The following is a 23224-nucleotide window of genomic DNA, read 5'->3' on the forward strand; positions in this document are numbered from 1 at the left end:
GGGCATTATATGTGAGGGGCACAGCACAGTGAGGGGCGCATGATGGGGGCATTATATGTGAAGGGCAAAAAACGGGGGCATTATATGGGAGGGGCACATGATGGGGGCATTATATGTGAGGGGCAAAAAATGGGGGCATTATCTGTGAAGGGCACATGATGGGGGCCTTATATATGAGGGGCACATGATGGGGGCCTTATATATGAGGGGAACATGATGGGGGCATTATATATGAGGGGCGCATGATGGGGGCATTATATGTGAGGGGCAAAGAACGGGGGCATTATATGTGAAGGGCACACCACAGGGGGCAATATATGTTAGGGGCACAGGGCAATATTATTATGTGGGGGGAACAGGACGGGTCATAATCATTATATGTAGGGGCACACGATGGGGCATTATTACTATATGTGAAGGCACAGAGTGTTTTGTATTTCAGAAGTATAGTGTAGATTATGAGGAATTTCTGGGGTGGTACGTTTTTTATGGCCCACAAAACATTTGGGTATTTTATTCAGAGGGTGCCCTGCACAGCAAGTTATATTCAGAGAATGCAGTGTGTGTGGTAGTATTAAATTTAGAGGGTACAGTGTGTGGTAGTATTCTAATCAGAAAGTGCAGTGTGTGGTAGTATTATATACAGAGGGTACGGTGTGTGGTAGTATTATATTCAGAGAGTGCAGTGTGTGATAGTATTATATACAGAGGGTACGGTGTGTGGTAGTATTATATTCAGAGAGTGCAGTGTGTGATAGTATTATATACAAAGGGTACGGTGTGTGGTAGTATTATATTCAGAGAGTGCAGTGTGTGGTAGTATTATATTTAGAGGGCACAGTTTGTGGTAGTATATTCAGAGGGTGCAGTGTGTGGTAGTATTATATACAGAGGGTACGGTGTGTGGTAGTATTATATTCAGAGAGTGCAGTGTGTGATAGTATTATATACAAAGGGTACGGTGTGTGATAGTATTATATTCAGAGAGTGCAGTGTGTGGTAGCATTATATTTAGAGGGCACAGTTTGTGGTAGTATATTCAGAGGGTGCAGTGTGTGGTAGTATTATATTCAGAGGGTATGGTGTGTGGCGGTATTATATTCAGAGGGTACAGTGTGTTGTATATTCAGGAGGTACCGTGTGTCAGAATTATATTCAGAGGGTGCGTGGCGGTATTGTATTAGAACAATACAGTGTTTAGCAGTATTATAATAATTATTGTTTTCATATAGAGGATCAGAATCCGCTGACATAGTGAGGAGCCATCTGGGCGTCAAGTTCTGCAGGGAGAACATTTAGCTGGAACAAGTCCTGGCGGTATGTACATCTGAATTAAATAAGGAAAGACTATAGAGAAGACGTCACCTGTAGTCACTGATATCATTCTGTATTCTCCTTACTGTGTCCTATCAGAGCTGGAGTCACTTGTAAGTTCTGCAGTAATGATGGGTGAAACAACAACTCCCAGCATCCCCTTACCACTGCTTAGGTCATACTGGGAGCTGTAGTTTTAAAATGGTAAAAACCTCTTTAGCACTTTCCCATTCTGTGGCAATAGGTATATTTGATTATTATTCTGACATATGAGCATGGCCTAAGAGTTATAAACAAGGTTAGGACTGTATGATACATTTAATAATATTGTAAGTTCCGTGAGCAACATCTTATTTTCTGTCTGCCAACACAAAATACTCTAATAGTGTCCCTCCCGAGACTCGACTCTGGATCCGCCCCTGCATCACACTTGCCTACACTGGGACGCCGACGTCCTGCGCGGCTCACTATAGGCTGCAGCATACAGCTGCAGTCTATTAAAGTTAAGTGACGGGGCCCCGTTATATGTGAATTCCTCAGGTATTTAGCCCTGCTTGCCCGAAGCAGGGCTAAATGCCTGAAGAATTCACCTGTCCGGCCCCCGTAACTGCATGTCCTGGGCATCGGGCGATACAATTTCCACATCACTGATCAATGTGCAGCAGTCGTGCAGGAGTAAGTAGTACCTCCTGGCAGGCCGGACAAATGTCCTCGGCGGGCCGCATGTGGCCCGCAGCCGTAGTTTGAGGATCCCTGCTATACAGTCATGGCTGTAAATGTTGGCACCCCTGAACTTTTTCTAGAAAATGAGGTATTTCTCACAGAAAATAATAGCAGTAACATATGTTTTGCTATACACGTTTATTTCCTTTGTGTGTATTGGAACTAAACCAAAAAAGGGAGGAAAAAAAGTAAATTGGACATAATGTCACACCAAACTCTTTGGAAAAAATAACTAAAATCAGTTGCTTTCTATAACCATCAATAAGCTTCTTACATCTCTCAGCCGGAATGTTGGACCACTCTTCCATTGCAAACTGCTCCAGGTCTCACCTGTTACTTGCCCCAGGTGAGTTTAAAGGAGCATCACATGCTTGAAACAATCTTATTTTTCCACAATTTTGAAAGGGTGCCAATAATTTTGTCCAGCCCATTTTTGGAGTTTGGTGTGACATTATGTCCAATTTGCTTTTATTCCTCCCTTTTTTGGTTTAGTTCCAATACACACAAAGGGAATAAACATGTGTATAGTGAAACATGTGTTACTGCAATACTTTTCTGTGAGAAATACTTAATTTTCTTGAAACATTTCAGGGGTGCCACCATTTACGGCCATGACTGTATTAAGAACTAACTTTACAGCCTCTGTAGCATAGTCAAATTAAAAAACTTCTGGAATACCCCTTTAACCACATACCTTGTTCACCTGAACGGCACAGATCAAAACCTGATGTTGGCTTTGTGCACACTATCCAAACCAAAGAAAATCATGCACTTCACAAGGTGCATTATTACCCAGCCAAGAATACAAATTCACTTTTACCCACGTTGTAAGGAGTAAGTGCATATAACTGCTGAGGCCAGTGATTGGCTGCATAGTGCACAGTGACATCACCAAGGGACCTCCAACATGGACTCCAGAGCAGCTCTCACCAAAAAGGAGAGGCAAGCAGCAAAAACATGTATAGCCTGATGAGTACATAGTCTGTCTAATTTTCTTGTATGCTGCAAAGAATCTCCCTATATTGCTCATAGGCTGTTATATTTAAAGCAAAAACAAAAAAACAAAAATGTAGCCAGCACCTATACCTATACACGGGTGCACGCTGCTGTGGCTAGTACAAAACATGTTAAAAAAAAATGAAAATGGCAGCAGCACACTAGGTCAACAAAATGGATCAAAACGTGTCCCCCATCCACCATGTGGAGGTGGCCTCATATCGGATGGGACCCTAACACTCACTCACCTCTGCTGGGCATGCAGGCTCTGACTGGGTGACATGTTGGATCCACTATGAATCCAAACCACCTCCTGTGAAATAGGGGAGGGGATGCACGGCTACAAAGGGAGCCACTTCCCCCCAATTGCAAAGCAAAAACAAAAAAAACTAAAATGTAGCCAGCACCTATAGCCAATACATGGGTGCATGCTGCTGTGGCAAGTACAAAACATGTAAGAAAAAAAAAAAAGAAAATGGCAGCGGCACACTTGGTCAACAAAATGGGGGCTCTTAGCGCACTTTTTGCTCAAAACATGTCCCCCCCCATCCACCACGCTGGGGTGGCCTCATATCGGATGGGTCCCTAACACTCACTCACCTCTGCTGGGCATGCAGCCTCTGACTGGGTGACATGTTGGCTCCACTATGAATCCAAACCACCTCCTGTAAAATAGGGGAGGGGATGCACGGCTACAGAGGGAGCCACTCACCCCAAATTGCACAGCAAAAACCGATTATATTTAAAGGAATAGACCCTCGAAGAAGCCTCTGGCTGCAAAAGCAAAATACATATCTATAGATTTGGATTTTGCAGCAAGGAGTATAATTTCTGGATGTCCATCTATTTTTTAAAGGGGTATTCCGCCCCTAGACATCTTATCCCCTGTCCAAAGGATAGGGCATAAGATGTCTGATCGTGGGGTTCCCGCCACTGGGGACCCCTGTGATCTCCCTACTGCACCCAGCCTTCATTTAGAGCATCGGGTGCAGCACCGGAAGCTCGTGATGTCACGGCTGCACCCCGCTCGTGATGTCACGGCCACACACCCTCAATGCAAGTCTATGGGAGGGGGCGTGATTGCTGTCACGCCCCCTCCCATAGACTTGCATTGAGTGGGCATGGCCGTGCCGTCACAAGCGGGGTGTGATCGTGACGTCACAAGCCTCCGCATCGCCAGTCATGTGGCCCAGAGTGAAGTTTGCTCCGTGCACAGGATGTCTGAGGTGCCGCAGCCGAGATCGTGGGGGTCCCCAGCGGCAATCAGAAATCCGACATCTTATCAGACATTGATCAGACATCTTATCCCCTATGCTTTGGATAGGAGATAAGATGTCTAGGGGCAGAGTACCCCTTTAAGGCTCCCGAGGATCTTCTGGTCTCCTGAGGCTTCTCCGAAGGTCAAATTTCCCCGGTGATTATGGGTAAAAGCTAAAAAGTGTGTTGTAAACAATGCAAAATTGAATTATTGAATAATATACAGGGGAGAAATGCTCCACCAGAATGGATTTTAGAGATTCTAAGTTTGATAACAATTTCTGCTTCTCAAAACAGCAGAGTTGAATTCTTTGTTAAAGATATACATATACAAAACTTCCTTAGATTATTTTAGGAGGCCTGCCAATATCTGCAAACATGTGCACTTCTAAGCATTCTTTCTGCAGTGCAGATATAGGATAAGGAAAGTGTTGACCTCACATTGATGTTAATGGAGAAACATGTTGGAATGATGTAGCATTTAAGTAGCTTGTGGAAAAAAGTAACGATAGGGAGTTATCTAAAAATGTTATTCTTAGACCAGTAAGTTTACCTTGGAGCAATATCTTAAACTATCACTAAAGGGAAGTTATTTTATGTAACAATATATACTTGGAAACATGGGGTCCTTGGCTGTGATGGGAATTTATGACCCTCCTCCCTTTCGCCCAGAAGTGCTTCTCTTCTAGGCTGGAGGCAGCTTTAGACCTTTAGCCAATAAAGGTCTGGAGCATATCTTCTTATCCAAATTCTAAATTTGTTTGTGGAAGAGACACTCCAAGATCTCTTGTGGCGGGAGGCAGGATCCTATATACTGATGAAACTACTTACTGGGGGCCTATACTCAGAAGAAAACAACTTATTATGGGCTTATATATTGGGGAAACTACCTACTGGGGAACCTATATACTGAGGAAAATACATACTGGTGGAACCTACATTCCGGGGGGACCTGTCTACCTACTATAGCATCCTACACAGTATAGGGGAAACCTTCCTAACCTTTCCACCCAATCCACTTACCTGCAAACCTTACTGTGTAGGACACATAGAGGGCACTACAGATGGGGAAAAGCTAAGAAGGATTCTGTAAATGTGAAGTCTAAGATGCTTGTCTGGCATCTTCTGAATGTGACTGATTCTGATCAGAGAAGATTTCATCAATGAGTCACTGGATGTAACTGCACTGTAATCCCTTATACTTTCTTAAGAAAGTGCATTAACCTGTATCCGCCATCGTATGGGCACTGTACAAAGAGTGGGGATATTGTTTTTTATTTAGTAACAGTATAGCAATAATATGTATTCATGGTGTGATGGAATTATTATTTTTAAACCCTTCCCCCTTTTCAAAAATCCTGATATATGATATGTCTATCCCTAGTCCATACAGCAATGGTGTTGAAGAGCAATGTGACATACATAAAATCTCCCCTGTATAATTCAATACAGTGTATAGTTAAATATTTTGTTAAGAATACTATTAATAATACTTCCCTGTTTTTAATATATTTGTGCAATAACTATAAACACACTTTTTCCTTATACACATCAAAAGAAAAAGTGGTTAAGTTTTAAATGCTCCACTAGATGGTGGCATGTAGTAAGTCAGCCACTAAGTGCTCCTTTAAATCATGTTTATTGTTACTTATCTATTTCATACAGCCCAAAGTAATTTTACCAGGAAAATGATGTTCTAAAGTTAACCTTGGTGCAATTATTCTTTGTATAGCTTTGTTTATGCCGTAACTATATCCAGAATTGAATTACTGTCAATTCAATTATTTCACGTTGTGACGTTAAAAATAAAAACTCTGCTACAGATGGTAATGGTTCTCAGTTTGTTCACTACAGCTGGTGGTCTCAGGTTTATAGGCTATAATGAGATGTGGTAAAGGCCAATGTAAATGTTATAAGCTAACTTGTACAAATGATCCTATTTGGGCCTCATGTCCTTAAACGGTGGCATGCAATGTCAGAAATTAAATTAGGAGTAAGACGAACATTGTGGAAAGTCCCTTCTAATGCATGGAATAGCTATAAAATTATCTATAATAAGTGTTATATATTCATGATGCAGGTTGTGAAACGATAAAAAAAAGAAAAGATATTTGTAATAAACAACTGGGACTACTGCTGGGACATTTTTTTTTTTTTTTTTAAATCAACTGGTGCCAGAAAGTTAAACAGATTTGTAAATTACTTCTATTTAAGAATCTCAATCCTTCCAGGACTTAGCTGAAAATGTGGAGCCCCTATTCAAAAAAGGGGTATGAATGGACAGTACAGAGATCTTTCTATTGATCTTTTTATGCCTAGGTAACCATGACAAGGAGGCATCCTCTAAAGAAAGAAAGAGGAAAGAAAGTTTCGCCATCATCGCAGACCGAGATTCCTTGCTGTAAGAGCAGTGAGACTATGGAACTCTCTACCACATGATGTAATGATGTCTGACTCAATAAACAAGCTTAAGACGGGGGGGCTGGATGTTTTTCTTGAAAAATATCATATTACAGCTTATAGATACTAGATTGATATAAGGTGCACTATGACAATATGTATTACTAAAATATAACACCTTTAATCATTAGCTTGTTTGTTATTTCCAAACTCATATGTTAATATGTTAATATGTGGGAACTCACCCAAGATTTCCACTTAAAGGGGTACTCCGACCCTAGACATCTTATCCCCTATCCAAAGGCTAGGGGATAAGATGTCTGATTGCAGTGGTCCCGGCACTGGGGACCCCGCGTTCTTCCTGCTGCACCCGACATTCGTTTAGAGCGTTGGGTGCAGGGCCGGAGGCTTGTGATGTCACGGCCACAGCCCCACAATACAAGTCTATAGGATGGGGCATGACGGCCATCATGCCCACTCCCATAGACATCACAAGCTTCTGCCCCCCTTCGCCAGTCATTCGACATGGAGCAAAGTTCACTCCGTGTATCGGATGTCTGATGTGCTGCAGCCAAGATTGCTGGGGTCCCCAGTAGCCCCAGTGGCCCCTGGCGCTGGTCCTGCAGGACTCTTGCTAATGGGAACTGCGTTCCTGCTGTGGAAAAAGTGCAGGAACTCAGTTCCCATGAGTTCCTGCAGGACTTGAGCCCTGTTTACAACTTACCCTCACCTACTACGAATCCCCCTTCCCACTGGCCTAGGGTCTCCCTGATGGATTACATTGCACAGACCGCACTCCCCAACCTATCGGACAGTGACAAAACTGCTCTTGAAGCCCCCTTCATGGAAGAGGAAATAGCCCTTGCCATCACCAGCCTACCCTCGGACAAGAGCCCGGGTCCCGACGGTTACACCGCCAAATTTTATAAAATTCTGAAACCAGAGCTACTCCCTATTTTGTGTCAAATGTTCAATAGCATATCCCCTGAAGTGGGCTTTCCTACGGCGGCTCTTAGTGCTCACATTGTTGTCATTCCGTGATCCTAATTTATGTGCCAGCTATCGCCCCATTTCACTGCTTAATGTTGACACAAAACTGTTTGCAAATCTTTTAGCGGTTCGGTTGGCCGCCGTCCTTGGACCTCTGGTTCACCCCGATCAGTTTGGATTCCTCCCCTCCGGTGAAGCCAGAGACAATACTGTACGTGCATTCTCTGTGATCCACAAGGCCATCTCTGGCCGAGTGCCACTTATGCTCCTCTCGCTTGACGCTGAAAAGGCTTCTGATTGGGTGGACTGGAGGTTCATGGAGGCCTCCCTTGCGCAGATCGGACTAGGCCCCTCGATGTTGGGGCATATCACGGCACTATACTGGAATCCCAAGCTCGAGTAAAAATTAACGGTTCCCTCTCCGCCCCTATACACATACGCAACGGTACTCGCCAGGGTTGCCCCCTTTCCCCCCTCCTCTATATACTATGTATGGAACATCTACTTAACGCCCTCAGGAACGACCCGTTGATAGAAGGGTTCTCTGTGCATGGTGATACGCATTTGTGTTCGGCATTCGCAGACGACCTACTTCTTTATTTATCGGCCCCTCCCACTTCCCTTCCTGCTGGGAACCGTACACTCCAACATTACTCTCACTTTATTAATCATAAGGTCAATATGACAAAGAGCGTAGCCTTAAATGTCACGCTCCCTGGGTCGGGGGTCTCTCAGTTACAAAGGGAACACCCCTTTCAATGGGCCTCAAAATCTATTAAATATTTGGGCATACAGGTCCCAGCCGACCCGTCTATAGCATACTCTCTCAATTTTCTCCCCCTCCTGTCTACTTTGGAGAGGGACCTCACGAAATGGTCCTCCGGCATGTTTTCATGGTTTGGCAGGGCCAATATTCTCAAGATGAACGCTCTCCCCAGACTCCTATACTTTTTCCTGACGATCCCCGTGAACATCCCTACTTCCTACTTCCATAGACTCACCAAATTGTTTGGGAGGTTCATCAGGCTTTCCAGAGACATACTGGTCAGACGCAAATGCGTGGGCGGTCTGGCGGTTCCCAACTGCAGGGCATATTATTTAGCGGCCACATTGGCTAGGTTCCTGGATTTCCTCCACGGCCGCACCACCAAGAGATGGGTGGACCTCGAGCTGGCCGGTACCATGTCCGAAATACTTACCTTCCCCTGGTTGCCCCCTGGCTCCATAGCTGCCTTGACACACGCTGCACTGCCGTGGGTCTCTAGGGAACTACACGTGACTCTTCGCAGATACCTGCCAGGCACGCAGATATTGTCACATGTCACATGGTAGCACAATGAGAGAGCCTTGAGGTGGCAGCAGCAGCATGAGGGCAATGCCAACTGAGGGTTGAGTCTGAGGAACCCACCGACTGTTGACTGGAGGTATCGGATGTCACTTGGGATGAAGTGGATGACCGAGTGAACTGATCAATCATGGCTGCTGGGTTGCTGGTTGAGACAGGACTGCTAGCTGACACAGGGAGCTCAGACCTCTAGCTGCGACTCCAGCTGCCACATGCCCCTACTCTGCTTCGACCTCTGCCTGCCCTGATGAATTTAGGCCTTTGCCACTCCACTGTGCATGTCCTGGCACTACTCTGCCTGACATACTTATTGCGTATATGAGGGGAGTCCAATACGCTTCCCTACGCTTAAAACAGCACTTGTCTAGAACAGCAGTAGGTGTGTACTATTGGCTGTCCTTTCACAGTATATAGACCCTTGACAGATTAACAGGTACAAAAAAGTACACTACTTAGATGTAGGAATGTAGTATGCACTTATGATGGCAGAAAAATGTGCTACAGTACACTTAAAAACTCTGTATTATTGTAAAACACAAGCCGGTGATTACTTTTGCCTAGAATTTCAGAGTATCTAGGCCCTGCCTCCTTTGCTGAGGTTTATGAAGTTAAGGCAGCTTGTTGAAATGTATGAGGCAACACACAGCTCTCTGCCCCTCTCTGTAATACAATGCTGAAGAAAGTGACTGGGAGGTTAATGGCTGCAGTAAAAATCCTTTTCATTGAAAAAAACACTGTTCTCTGTCCACCAGAAGGCTGATGTGACTAGGATGTGAAACACTGCTGGAATTAGCTTTTCTGTGTAACACACACATCGATGTCCGTCCTATCTCTATGCAGTGTAATGAATGATATGATGAGCCGCAAAATGGCTGCCGAATATATAGGGCTGTGACATCACAGGGGTGACTGGCTGCTGATAGGCTGCATCTTCCATGTGATTCAAAGTCATGCAGTTGTCAGTGTGCAGCACAGTGCATGCAGTGCAAAATTTGCCTGGCTTGCAAAATTTTAATAAAATCAAGTTTTGATCCTCCTGCTGTCCGTTGGCTACTACAGGATCCTTTGCCATCACCCTTGCTACTACTACTTCTAGGCCTAGGCCACCTGGAAAAATGTTAAGCAAATAATTTTTTTGAACCTGCTGCTGTACGCAGGATGCTGCAGCTCTTACCAGTCTGCCTCCTCCTGTATGCTTGTAATTTAAGTCAGCCACCTCCTGCTGTATGCTGGATACTACAAACAACTAGCCACCTTCCAGCCAGGCCTACACATACACAACCCATCATCCCCCAAAAAAGGAATATTTTTTTAATGCGTTTTATACAAAAGCTATTTCTTCTTTACTGCTTTGGGACACCAATTCTGCTGCTACAAATGGATAATTTTTGGTATGCTTCGAAAAATCCATGCCATCTTCTTTTCTGCCAGACTCAAAACCTGTTGCTACTCCCAAAAATTGATAATTTTTGGAACACCTGGAAAAATCCATGCCGTCTTCTTCACTTGCTAGACTCAAAACCTGTTGCTACTCCCAAAAAGTGATAATTTTTGTAACGCCTGAAAAAATCCATGTGCATTTTCACACCGACAGGCATCTAACAAAAAACACAGATACTTTATGCAGCTTTATTTTAGTGTGAATAAGCCTAAAAAATCTGCAAGCACATTGAAGAAGCTGTTAATTACCATGGGTTACCACATGTCAGCATAACTGAGCCTTAAAAGCACTTTTAAACTATTTGAATACATTCCAAGCAGTGTTATACAGGGCTTTAGGCAGTGTTATAAATGTGTAATTTTTTTTTTCATTGCCGATTTGCGTGTAGCCGAGCCAAACCAAACCACAATTTTGGAAAAGTTTGGCGAGCCCAGCTATTTAAACTTTTCAAAAGTTTGCTCTTCTCTAGACAGCACATTTCCCAATCTCAGATTATGAGTAGAGAGCCAGTGCTTTCTGCTGCAGGCAGGGCATCAACACCGCGGTTCTTACCCAACCTTAGCAAGTCACTTAATAATGAAAGTCTTCATTGCAGTGAAGCCTTGTACTGCAAGATGTTGCATGTATTGGCACTGGTAATAGCTACTACTCCAAGTATTTACCGTGGTGTCCCGTGGTGTCCCGGTACTGGACCTGGTCCCGTACCTTAGTTGTGGGTCCCCATAGTCAGAGTTCCTCCGTGCTGATAGGGCTCTCTTGGTAGGTTAACCCCTAGTCACCTCCTAATGTCATTAACTGTATATATTTAATATTTTATTATAGTGTAATTAATGTACAGGACCTTAGGGCATGTGATATTTAATGATTATGTTATGCTAAGGTTAAGGACCTTTGGGTCATGTGATAGGTCATGTAATGCACGTCAATGCTTTGTACTAGGACTGACAGGTTTGGGGAACCAATAAGCTTTGATCCTGCCCCTTCTGTATATCTTTTCCCTTGGGATCTCCAAGTAAGCAGATCTGTTATCACAGTGACAAGACAATCTAGGCCTGAAGCCTTCTACTTCAGCCGCATTCTAAACCGTGAGTTAATCCAACTCCATCCTACCAAATCCTACTTGACTATTGAACCTAAACATACCCCTAAATTCAGTGGAACAGCGTACAAAAGGAATCAAAGTTTATTTCCTACAAAGTCCCAGCCAACCTGTGAGGAGCCTAAATCCTGGTCCTCTTGTAAAGACTGTTGTTAATAGCATCCTGCATAAAATCTGCAGTAAAGTTATTTCAAGTTTATTACAATTCCGGCTGTGGACAATCCTATATTCCTCCCTATCGCTCTTGGGACAGGTGGCGGTAGGACATATATAGCTAGAGGAAGCCCTCACCCTGGCGTCACGACAATCAAGAGTTAATCCTATACCCAGCAACACTACATTCCAACACCCCTGTTCAACCCTACACCCCCAAGCTACCACAATTGTGTAAAGCAGGGAGTAGAAAATAATCTCCACATGGCATAATACAAGTATACCAACACCTTACTGGGCCCCTCCTCTGGAAGTTTTTTTTCTCAGGTCTACAGTTGGAGCAGCAATGCTGTCACCTGCTCCTGAGCTGATCAGACCATCTGGACTATGTCCGGTATGTTTGAAAGGTGTTCTGGCGCTAACTTGGCTCCACTTTCGCTGACAGTACCACTAAATTCCTACTCTGAACACACATTCTCCTCCTCCCCTGGTTCCCACATCCTGCCCAACATTATATTGCCTTTATCAAACTCCTCATCATCATCCTCACCACTCCTCTCAGCATGAACTTCTGATGTCCAATCATGGGCATCTTGTTTCCCCATCAGCATATTCAGCATGATCCCTTACAATTTCCCTACCACACCTAAAACCATCAGTCCCACTAGTGCTATGCTCGGCCACTGCATCCACCTCCATCACCTTTGCAACACAGAGCGTGTCCTCATACAACTCCTTCTCAAGGATAATGCTGTCCTTTTGCTTAGCATGCCATGCCATGTAATTGTAGATGATGATGAATCAACTGATACCAAGTTCAATGTCATATCTTCAGACTCTTCTTGCTCCTTTTGAGATGACTGAGAACGAGTCAACCAGTCCACAGAGACATTTTCATCCTCCGAAACCACACAACCCCAGGAAGACAGTGACAACTTTTCCTTACTGCTGCTACTGCTACTACTACCATCAGGCACCACTGGGGATTTGGCAATCACCAAGTAATCAAGTAGCTGAGAAACTGAAGTCAACTTTAACTGTCAACTTTTAATGCGTATTTATGTTAAGCAGATGTAGAAATACTATATGTTTTATTAAACACAGAAAATACACTTAACTTGGTGTAAAAATCGTATTTCACGTTCCCTATAAACACTTTTAGGGTAGGGTCACATGTAGCGTACATACAGCGTATTTCACACTGCGTATTCTTCTATACTCAGGTGCCCTGTGTTAAGGGTGAGGTTTGGAGGTGAGCCCGCTAGTGTTGAGCGGCATAGGCCATATTCGAATTCGCGATATTTCGCGAATATATGGACGAATATTCGTCATATATTCGCTAAATTCGCATATTCGTAATATTTTAAATTTCGCATATGCAAAAATTAGCATAAACCTAAATTAGCATACGCGAAAATTTGCATATGCAAAAATTAGCATATGCAAATTTTCACATATGCGAAAATTTGCATGCCAGTCTCACACAGTAGTATTACAGCCTTCTTTACACCACACAAGCTGGAAGCAGAGAGGGATGATCACTGTGATGTGTACTGTGAAATTTTTTTTTTTTCGTAATTACGAATATATAGTGCTATATTCGCGAATATTCGCGAATATGCGATATTCGCGAATAAAATTCGCATTGCGAATATTCGCGAGCAACACTAGAGCCCGCAAATCACGGTCCCATGGGCATGCTCGGGGATAAGTTCTAGGCAAGGCGCTTCTTTTTCTGGTTTGCTGGGCTTCTTGTCTCACTACAGAAGAAAGATTCTATAGTAAGTCTATGGAGCAAGTGGAATGCAGCATGTCAGGGAGAAAAGTGTTCAGCAAAGCACTTCTCCCAGCTCATTCTAGTGATCAGTGGGAGTCTGAACATCCAAACTCCAACACCTTAAAAGCTGACAGTGCCCATTTATGTACCATATTATTTTAAGGACCAACATTTTATCCTGATTCAATTGTTTATTTAGCCCTGTAGAGATAAAAGCTCAATTTTTTTGACATAGAGCAGAGTTATGTAAATCTTGGCAGCCTGCTGGAACCACAAGGGTTAGTTTATTGCAAGTTGCACAGTGTTTTATTATTTAAGAGGGTGTCTTGTGATGCAAATGTTTTTAAAAGTCAGCTGGGCTAATCAACTGACTGATCACTTTTAATGATAGTCTGATTAGGTTCTGCACCATAATGGTACCTTGAGAAATTATCCTGCTCAAAAAGATACATATTTTATTTCAGAATTAATTTATGACCAGGGGCGGACTGACCGGCCGGCCCGCTGCAGCTGCTGAGGATTCAGGACACTTGTCCCGGATCCCCAGTCAGACAAGCACTACTTTCAGTTAATGTCTTTCTCTATGTAAATATCCCTGCTCTGCTCCTGGTCTGCATATCATTAGCAGAGACCGGCAGCAGCGCAGGGATGAAGAGCACCTGATTGATGGCTCCACCACCACCACAGGAGGAGGATGGGGCCGAGAGCTGACAGGCCTCCCAGGAACACAGAGCGGCCGCTTTATGTGAGGGTTAGTGATGTCCCTGTGTACTGCCTCTCTCCCCCCCTGAGTAAAACCTTGAGCTGGGTGTAAAGTAGCAGCCCAGTGGGGTCACTTTCCCTCCTCCATTGTCCACAGGTCACCGACAGGTCACATTACCAGAAGAATTTTTTGGTAAAATTGCGGCAAAAACTGCGCGAGAATACTGAGCATGCGTGCGGCGAACATGCAAATCAAAGCATGCTTGTTCTGTAGCAGTGGATTGCCGCTATGAGCAAACACAGATGGAGGGAGGCTGCACTGTAGGGTCCATTGTTGGCGGATCCGCACCGTATAATATGCTGCAGATCCGTCTATGTAAATGAGCCCTAAGGACACAAGGCATACATGTACGCACAGTGCCTTCTCCCACTCCCTAGGCTAATGCCAGACATCACCAATTAGGCTGATGTCCGAATAGGGCTGGGGCAGAGGTGTGGCCAGGGGCCGACTGGGGGTCATTGCTTTGTTGGTCCGGGGACCCTGAGTGTTGTCAGTCCGCCCGTTTATGACCATCCTAGTTGTTTTTGGTTGTGTTGTAGTTAATAAAAAATAGAAATTTTATGTTTTTTGCAACTCAATGAAAGGCCTTAAAAATTAAACCCCTAACTCATAAGAAAGCAGTTTGACAGTGTTGATATTAATCTGGATGCACATGTTTGATATGATACACATCATCATAATGTACACATAGCATTCCTATTGTTTCTTGATACATTACATTTAATTACTGCTCAGCGTGATGTTTACATTAATGTTGTTTTCATTCTGTACATGTAATAATTCTGGCATGCTTTCAAGTGTGACTGCTGAGCTGTTTGCATTATCATGTTGATTTACATTCCTTGGTGTCATATGATCACTTAAAAACAGATTCCATAAGCTTAAGGTTGAATATTTGTTGCATAAACTACAAAATAAAGTATTCCATGAATGCTGGTGTGGTGGGTTCAGATGGTATTAACCCCGGGGGCTGGATGGTATTAACCCGTAGTGTTCGTGACGCCAGTGTGGTTTTCGGGATCCCTAACACCACACGCCCGGATTCTCCGCTTTCCCAATGGCTAGCAGTGAAATGAGAGCCCGCAACATGTTATGCTTAAACGGAGGCTTTACTGAGTAGAAGACAGGTGTAATTATCTTCACAGCTAAGGCCAGAATTCCCAGAGTGGTGGCCAGGACCCAGAGGACCTTGCAGCTTGCTGGACCAATATACTTGTAATTAACTTGACTTGTAATTAGACTTGACTATTTAAAGGACTTGACTAGTTTCAGCTACAGCAGACATAGACTTGAGACTTACTGGAGATACTGTAGCTGTTGTGGCCTTCCAGATGCTGATCACTTGCCCTGAGATCTCTGGTGGTTGCTGTGCTCAGCAAAGACTTGATGCTTGCAGCAGCAGATCTGGTAGCAAAGAGAGACAGAATTTTAATGGCCGCCCCTTTATATAGTAGGGGGCTGGACTAAAGCCCATTTGTCAAGCTGTGGGTCATAGGTTAAGCTGGTGCTCTCTGGGAGAACATGTGACAACAAATCATGTAACTGCATAACATAACATGTGACAGGCTTACACACAGGTCCTTGAGACCTCCCACAGGTCCTTGAGACCTCCCACAGGTCCTTGAGACTATCTATACATAGGCATCCTGTCTAAGCATTAAAGTGACACACACACCTTTATAAAACCAACAGGGGGAGTCCCTGCAGGGGAGCCCCCAGGTCACTGAGGGACTCAACCTGACAGGGCCTAAAGGTAGTACAGGACCATGTCCTGTACTGAGACATCCCAGAATGCTGGAGGAGACAATATTTCTAATTTCAGTTCACCTTTCCTGATGTGTTGTAGATGAGAAGATGCAAAATTCTAAATTAGCCTTCCTTTCTCTCTTGAATGTCAAAACACCCTACTATCTAGGGTTAGGACAGCATTAAGCTTGTTGTCTTTCCTTAACTATCGCTTTTAAGTGAAGAGGGCAGCAGTCATCCCTTAAGGTGTTGCCTCCATGATATGTCCTTGTCCATAGGTTACAGCAGGTCACTAATAAAAATTATTATTATTATTAGTGGTTGTAGTAGTAGAAGACGTATTGGAGTTTGAAACTTCAAAAGCCATTACACCTCCACTGGATTTCTTGGAAGATTGAATATTTAAAGCAGCTCACTCACCCCCCCCCCCCCCCCTTTTCAGGTAGTTTTCCCTAAACATTAGTTTTTTGCTCCAACTACAGAGTTTTAGAAAATGATTGGGATTTAATGCCAAGCCAGAGATCTCTCCAGAAATAAAGAGTATCCATATGCCCCCTTCACAGAATCCTCAGTGGAGTGGTAATGACCTTTGACACTCCACACACCATTTCTCCTTAGAAATACTACCTACAAAGTTGATTTGATCTACCCACACAAAAAATTCAAATAAGTGACAGATGAAAAGTGTGATATATATAAAAATACAAAGCCATTCAGCTTTCCACCTACCGTGTTTCCCCGAAAATAAACCCTACCCCAAAAGTAAATCCTAGCAGTATTATCAGAGTGGGCTGCAATGTAAGCCCTACCCCGAAAATAAGACCTAGGCCAGGGGTAATCAACTGGTGGACCGCGGTCCAAATGTTGACCGTGGCCACCAATAATGCCCGCAGACCCGACCCCCTGCCCCCGGTAACCCCCACCCCCGCCCTCCTTTGGCTGGTCCCATATCTATCTATCTATCTTACACCTTTATACCGTACGGAAGCTGCAGCGGGACCTCCTTCTGTTGCTTAGCAGCCGGGGAAGGGACGTTAAAACTTTAACTTTAAAACATCGGCGCGTATGCAAGGCAAACGTCACGGCGTGTCCCTGCCCCAGCTGCTATGCAACAGAAGGAGGTCCCGCCGCCGCCGCCGAGAGCTGAAGCTTCCGTACGGTATGTAGGTGTAAGTTACTGTAGTTTATTATGGCAGAGGGGTGGGGGGCACTGTAGCAGTGTGGAGGATGATGGGGGAAGGGGAGGATGGGGGGCTGTAGCAGTGTGGAGGATGGGGGCTGTAGCAGTGAGGAGGATGGGGGCTGTAGCAGTGTGGAGGATGGGGGGCTGTAGCAGTGAGGAGGATGGGGGGCTGTAGGAGTGTGGAGGATGGGGGGTTGTGGGAGGATGAAGGGCTGTAGCAGTGTGGAGGATGGGGGGGCTGTAGCAGTGTGGAAGATGGGGGTGGGGTGTGGCATCCTCCACACTGCTACAGCCCCCCATCCTCCCACAGCCCAAAATCCTCAACCCTGAAAATAAGCCCTAGTGTGTTTTTTTGAGACTAAAATTAATATAAGACCCTGTCTTATTTTCGGAGAAACATGGTACGTACATTTTTAGCACTGTCAAAAACAGCACACCACAGCATCAACTTTCAGGTGGATAAAACCTAGTTTTGCATAGGCTGGCCCTGCCCCTATTTATTTTTAACCAAGAAAAAAAAATGGTGCTCCCAAAACTATGAAAGAGTTGGTTGGCTGGGTCAGGTAGATGAGATTAGGGCAGCCAAGGAAATATGTGGTTTTGAGTGCTCTGATGTGTCACTTACAGCCGAAGAGACTGAAAATTTTTTTGTGAAAAATACTGACCCTTCAGATATTCCATGAATCACCACAGGATTAAGTATAAGGTCGGGTTCACACATTGTAAAATGAAAAACAAAAAATTACCCTAAAGTAGGTATTAAATAATTGTCTATGGGAAGAGATGCATAAAACTAGTCATTCGGTTCGGTTATTTCGTATTTAATATCATCAACACCTCTGCTAAATATTGATTAGTAATAGATAATAAAAAAACTAATTATTTTATGTTATTATGTTGTAATGAATCTAGATCACTTTGTAGATAACTGGATTACAGTACATACTTTATATGACGATCATTCGAGTGGTAAGCTTTCCATGTACTACTTTGCATTCATTCATAGAATGAAAATGTCACATTTGTTTTGTGTAATAACTAATCTGTTACCTTTTATAATGTTCTGACATTTCAACCAGCTCTTAGACGATGCACCGCTCATAGGCATATTTCATGACCGTACAGTCATTCCTCATTCAATCTGTGCCTTCACATCCATACAGAATCTGACAAGAAACTGTATAAATACACTGACATGTGAACACAATTATGGGACAAAGGGAACTTGGAAATCAAATGGAGCGTAAATAGGTGTCCAGTTACTTAAGCTTTGTCATTTTCAGATCAATAATCGAGCAGACATACATTGCGAATTTTAGAAAGTTGCCTTTAATCAATATATCCTTGTCTTTCTAATAATAGCTTGTAATGCTTGTAACACAAAGCCACATCTCAATAGTTCAGTGCCTTCTATATCTCTCCTACCTCCCCTGCCTTTACACTACACATAATCTTTACTATATTCATCCACAGTCCGTTTCAATAGAAAAACATAGAAATTGCAGCATTCTATAAGATCTGGTGGAAAAAAAACATTAATTTATGCTTTCACATTCAGTGAAATGTTTCGGCCCAATTTATGGTTCACTATACATAAGTAAATAAATTAGGCATTCTTTTCACACACAATCTTTTAAAGTCCTGCAGCTCCCTTTTTCTTTTTTTTTTCTTTACTATTTTTCTTTCTCCTTTTACACAATACAAACTATTGTATTTAGAATTTAGAAAACAATTGGTTAACCTCTTCAGGACGCCGGGCGTATGCATACGCCCTGCATCCTGAGTCCTTAAGGACGTGGGGTGTATGCATACGCCAGTGGAAATTCCGGTCCCTGCCGCTAGCCGGTTGGGGACCGGACCGGGATGCCTGCTGAAATCATTCAGCAGGCATCCCGGCACATCGCCCAAGGGGGTCCTGAGAACCCCCCCCATGTCGGCGATCGCAGAAAATCACATGTCAATTCAGACATGCGATTTTCTGCTATTCCGGGCTGATTGCGTCTCTGGTGACCCGATCACCCAGAAAATAGGGATGATCGGAGCTGTCAGTGACAGCCCGCTCATCCTGAGGGCTAGGAGCGAGGTCGCAGTGCTGCGATCTCCTCCTGTCCCCTGCCATTGGTCAGAACTGATTCTGACCAATGGCAGCGCAGGACAGTGGGTTGCCATGGCAACCCCCCATTCTGCCCACCCCTGGATGTCGTGGGGAACGTGGGGAGAAGATGGAGGCCGGTACCTGGAGGAGAAGATGCCTGGGGACCCCTGATCGTCGCTGGAGACAGGCACAGGTAGGGAAACCACGTTGGGGGGGGAATGAAAGTGACAGTAAAGTGATCATTACTGTGGCAACCACTAGGAAGGCCAAACTGCAACTCCCAGCATGCCCAGACAGCCAAAGGCTGTCTGGGCATGCTGGGAGTTGTAGTTTTACAACATCTGGAGGGTCACAGTTTGGAGACCACTGTTACAGTGGTACCCAAATGGTAGCCCTCCAGATGTTGCCAAACTGCAACTCTCAGCATGCCGATACTGCCCAGGCATGCTGGGAGTTGTAGTTCTGTAACATCTGTCCCTTCACATTTTGCAATTTTCATGAAATTTTTGAAAATTGCTGCTCTACTTTTAAGCCCTCTAATTTTTTCAAAAAGCAAAAATATGTCCATTTTATGATGCCAACATAAAGTGGACATATTGTATTTGTGAATAAAAATAAAATTTATTGGGAATATCCATTTTCCTTACAAGTAGAGAGCTTCAAAGTTAGAAAAATGCAAAATTTTCAAAATTTTCATGACATTTGGGGATTTTTCACCAAAAAAGGATGCAAGTAACGCCGGAAATTTACCCCCAAAATAAAGTAGAATATGTCAGGAAAAAACAATCTCAGAATCAGAATATTCTGTAAAAGCATTTTCGAGTTATTAATTCGTAAAGCGATGGTGGTCAGAATTGTGAAAAAGGGCTCAGTCCTTAAGGTGAAAAAGGGCTGCGTCCTTAAGGGGTTAAAAAAAAATTGAGTTATCCTCAATTCCAGCCAATTAAGCCAGTAAGGTAACATTGTAACATGTTTGTAAAGGTTACAAAAAGGAAATATTTACAGTTCAGACATACCGTATAAACGTCTGTGGCGTCCCTGCGCATGAACGTGCCTGTGCATCATCATCAAGACAATGTCACTAGTCCAGGGCCACGCCGGACTGGAGAAGAGGGCCTCCCAGTGAAGATGGACAGCCCGGAACGACTAACCTTCCCCACCGGACGGTCCCTGCAGCATGGATGGCCCGGACCAGCTCACCCTTCCTTCCCACCGTGGGGAGGTGAGTAGAAAACTAAAGGGGGGTCTGGATGATGATGAAGGCAGCAGTGGTCTTCAACCTGCGGACCTCCAGATGTTTCAAAACTACAAATCCCAGCATGCCCGGACAGCCGATGGCAACATCTGGAGGTCCACAGGTTGAAGAGCACTGATGAGGGGGATGATGACAGGGTGATGATGACAGGGTGATGAAGAAGGGGGTGTTAATGACGGGGGTCTGGATGATGACGCGGTATGTATTTCCCACCCTAGGCTTATAGTCGAGTCAATAACTTTTCCTGGGTTTTTGGAGTGAAATTAGGGGCCTCGGCTTATATTCGGGTCAGCTTATACTCGAGTATATACGGTATTTCAGTTCTAGAAGGGAAAAAAACATGAGTTAAAAGCCATTTTTGTCACGATGCCGGCTGGCAGGTAGTGGATCCTCTGTGCCAGAGAGGGATGGCGAGGACCGCGCTAGTGGACCGGTTCTAAGCCACTACAGGTTTTCACCAGAGCCCGCCGCAAAGCGGGATGGTCTTGCTGCGGCGGTAGTGACCAGGTCGTATCCACTAGCAACGGCTCACCTCTCTGACTGCTGAAGATAGGCGAGGTACAAGGGAGTAGGCAGAAGCAAAGTCGGACGTAGCAGAAGGTCGGGGGCAGGCGGCAAGGTTCGTAGTCAGGGGAGATAGCAGAAGTTCTGGTACACAGGCTTTAAACACACAAAACGCTTTCACTAGGCACAAGGGCAACAAGATCCGGCAAGGGAGTGCAAGGGAGGAGACCAGATATAGCCAGGGAGCAGGTGGGAGCCAATTAAGCTAATTGGGCCAGGCACCAATCATTGGTGCACTGGCCCTTTAAGTCTCAGGGAGCTGGCGCGCGCGCGCCCTAGAGAGCGGAGCCGCGCGCGCCAGCACATGACAGCAGGGGACGGGAACGGGTAAGTGACCTGGGATGCGATTCGCGAGCGGGCGCGTCCCGCTGTGCGAATCGCATCCCCAACGGCCATGACAGAGCAGCGCTCCCGGTCAGCGGGACTGACCGGGGAGCTGCAGGGAGAAAGACGCCGTGAGCGCTCCGGGGAGGAGCGGGGGCCCGGAGCGCTAGGCGTAACAGTACCCCCCCCCTTAGGTCTCCCCTTCTCTTTGTCCGGTAACTGCCTCCCCTGGGATGAGGACACCGGGAAAGGATGGAGGGATTCCTCAACGGCAGGCAGAACAGCAGGAGTAGAAATGGGGAGAGAGGGCAGAGGGCGAGACCTGGCACGGGGCAGTGTGACACCAGGACGAGGGCCATGAGGGGACACAGAGGCTTGCCTGATGGGACTGGGAGGGGGGGAGAGGCATTTCCTGTGGCAGGCAGAGTCCTTAATGACCTTAGGGGGACCAGATACAGGAGGAACCACAGGGTCACGGCAGGGAGTACTGGGAACCGGTTGAAGGCAGTCCTTGGAACAAGAGGGACCCCAACTCTTGATCTCCCCAGTGGACCAATCCAGGGTTGGGGAATGGTGTTGAAGCCAGGGTAGTCCAAGGAGAATTTCGGAAGTGCAATTAGGAAGGACAAAAAATACAATTTCCTCGTGATGAGGTCCGATGCACATTAGGAGGGGCTCCGTGCGGTAACGCACGGTGCAATCCAACCTGGCTCCGTTGACCGCGGAAATGTGGAGTGGCTTGACAAGACGGGTCACCGGAATGCGGAATTTATTCACTAAGGACTCCCGAATAAAATTCCCAGAAGCTCCAGAGTCCAGGCAGGCCACGGCTGAGAGGGGAGAGCTGGCTGAAGTAGAAATCCGAACAGGCACCGTGAGACGTGGAGAAGCCGACTTAGCAACAAGAGACGCCACACCCACGAGAGCTGGGTGCGAGCGTGCGTTTCCCAGACGTGGAGGACGGATTGGGCAATCCACCAAAAAATGTTCAGTACTGGCACAGTACAGACAAAGATTCTCTTCCTTACGGCGATTCCTCTCTTCCAGGGTCAGGCGAGACCGATCCACTTGCATGGCCTCCTCGGCGGGAGGCCTAGGCGCAGATTGCAGTGGAGACTGTGGGAGAGGTGTCCAGAGATCTAAGTCTTTTTCCTGGCGGAGCTCTTGATGCCTCTCAGAAAAACGCATGTCAATGCGAGTGGCTAGATGAATGAGTTCATGCAGGTTAGCAGAAGTCTCTCGTGCGGCCAGAACATCTTTAATGTTGCTGGATAGGCCTTTTTTAAAGGTCGCGCAGAGAGCCTCATTATTCCAGGATAGTTCAGAAGCAAGAGTACGGAATTGTATGGCGTACTCGCCAACGGAGGAATTACCCTGGACCAGGTTCAGCAGGGCAGTCTCAGCAGAAGAGGCTCGGGCAGGTTCCTCAAAGACACTTCGAATTTCCGAGAAGAAGGAGTGTACAGAGGCAGTGACGGGGTCATTGCGGTCCCAGAGCGGTGTGGCCCATGACAGGGCTTTTCCAGACAGAAGGCTGACTACGAAAGCCACCTTAGACCTTTCAGTAGGAAACTGGTCCGACATCATCTCCAAGTGCAGGGAACATTGCGAAAGAAAGCCACGGCAAAACTTAGAGTCCCCATTAAATTTGTCCGGCAAGGACAGGCGGAGGCTAGGAGTGGCCACTCGCTGCGGAAGGGGTGCAGGAGCTGGCGGAGGAGATGGTTGTTGCTGCTGTAGCTGTGACTGTACTTGCTGTAGTTGTGACTGGAGTTGCTGTGTCATGGTGGTCAAGTACG

The 23224-nt window shown here is 45.3% G+C and overlaps 1 long non-coding RNA gene across 1 annotated transcript in view; it reads left to right on the top strand.

Annotated features, from left to right (window-relative positions):
• LOC130282420 (uncharacterized) overlaps positions 1–23224 on the top strand; it is a 93490-nt gene that overhangs the window by 816 nt on the left and 69450 nt on the right. The window contains exon 2 of the long non-coding RNA XR_008846373.1: positions 1233–1317. This is a non-coding gene — a long non-coding RNA (uncharacterized LOC130282420). The remainder of the gene's footprint in view (positions 1–1232; positions 1318–23224) is intronic.

This window comes from Hyla sarda, chromosome 7 (assembly GCF_029499605.1).
Source record: "Hyla sarda isolate aHylSar1 chromosome 7, aHylSar1.hap1, whole genome shotgun sequence".
NCBI lineage: Eukaryota > Metazoa > Chordata > Amphibia > Anura > Hylidae > Hyla > Hyla sarda.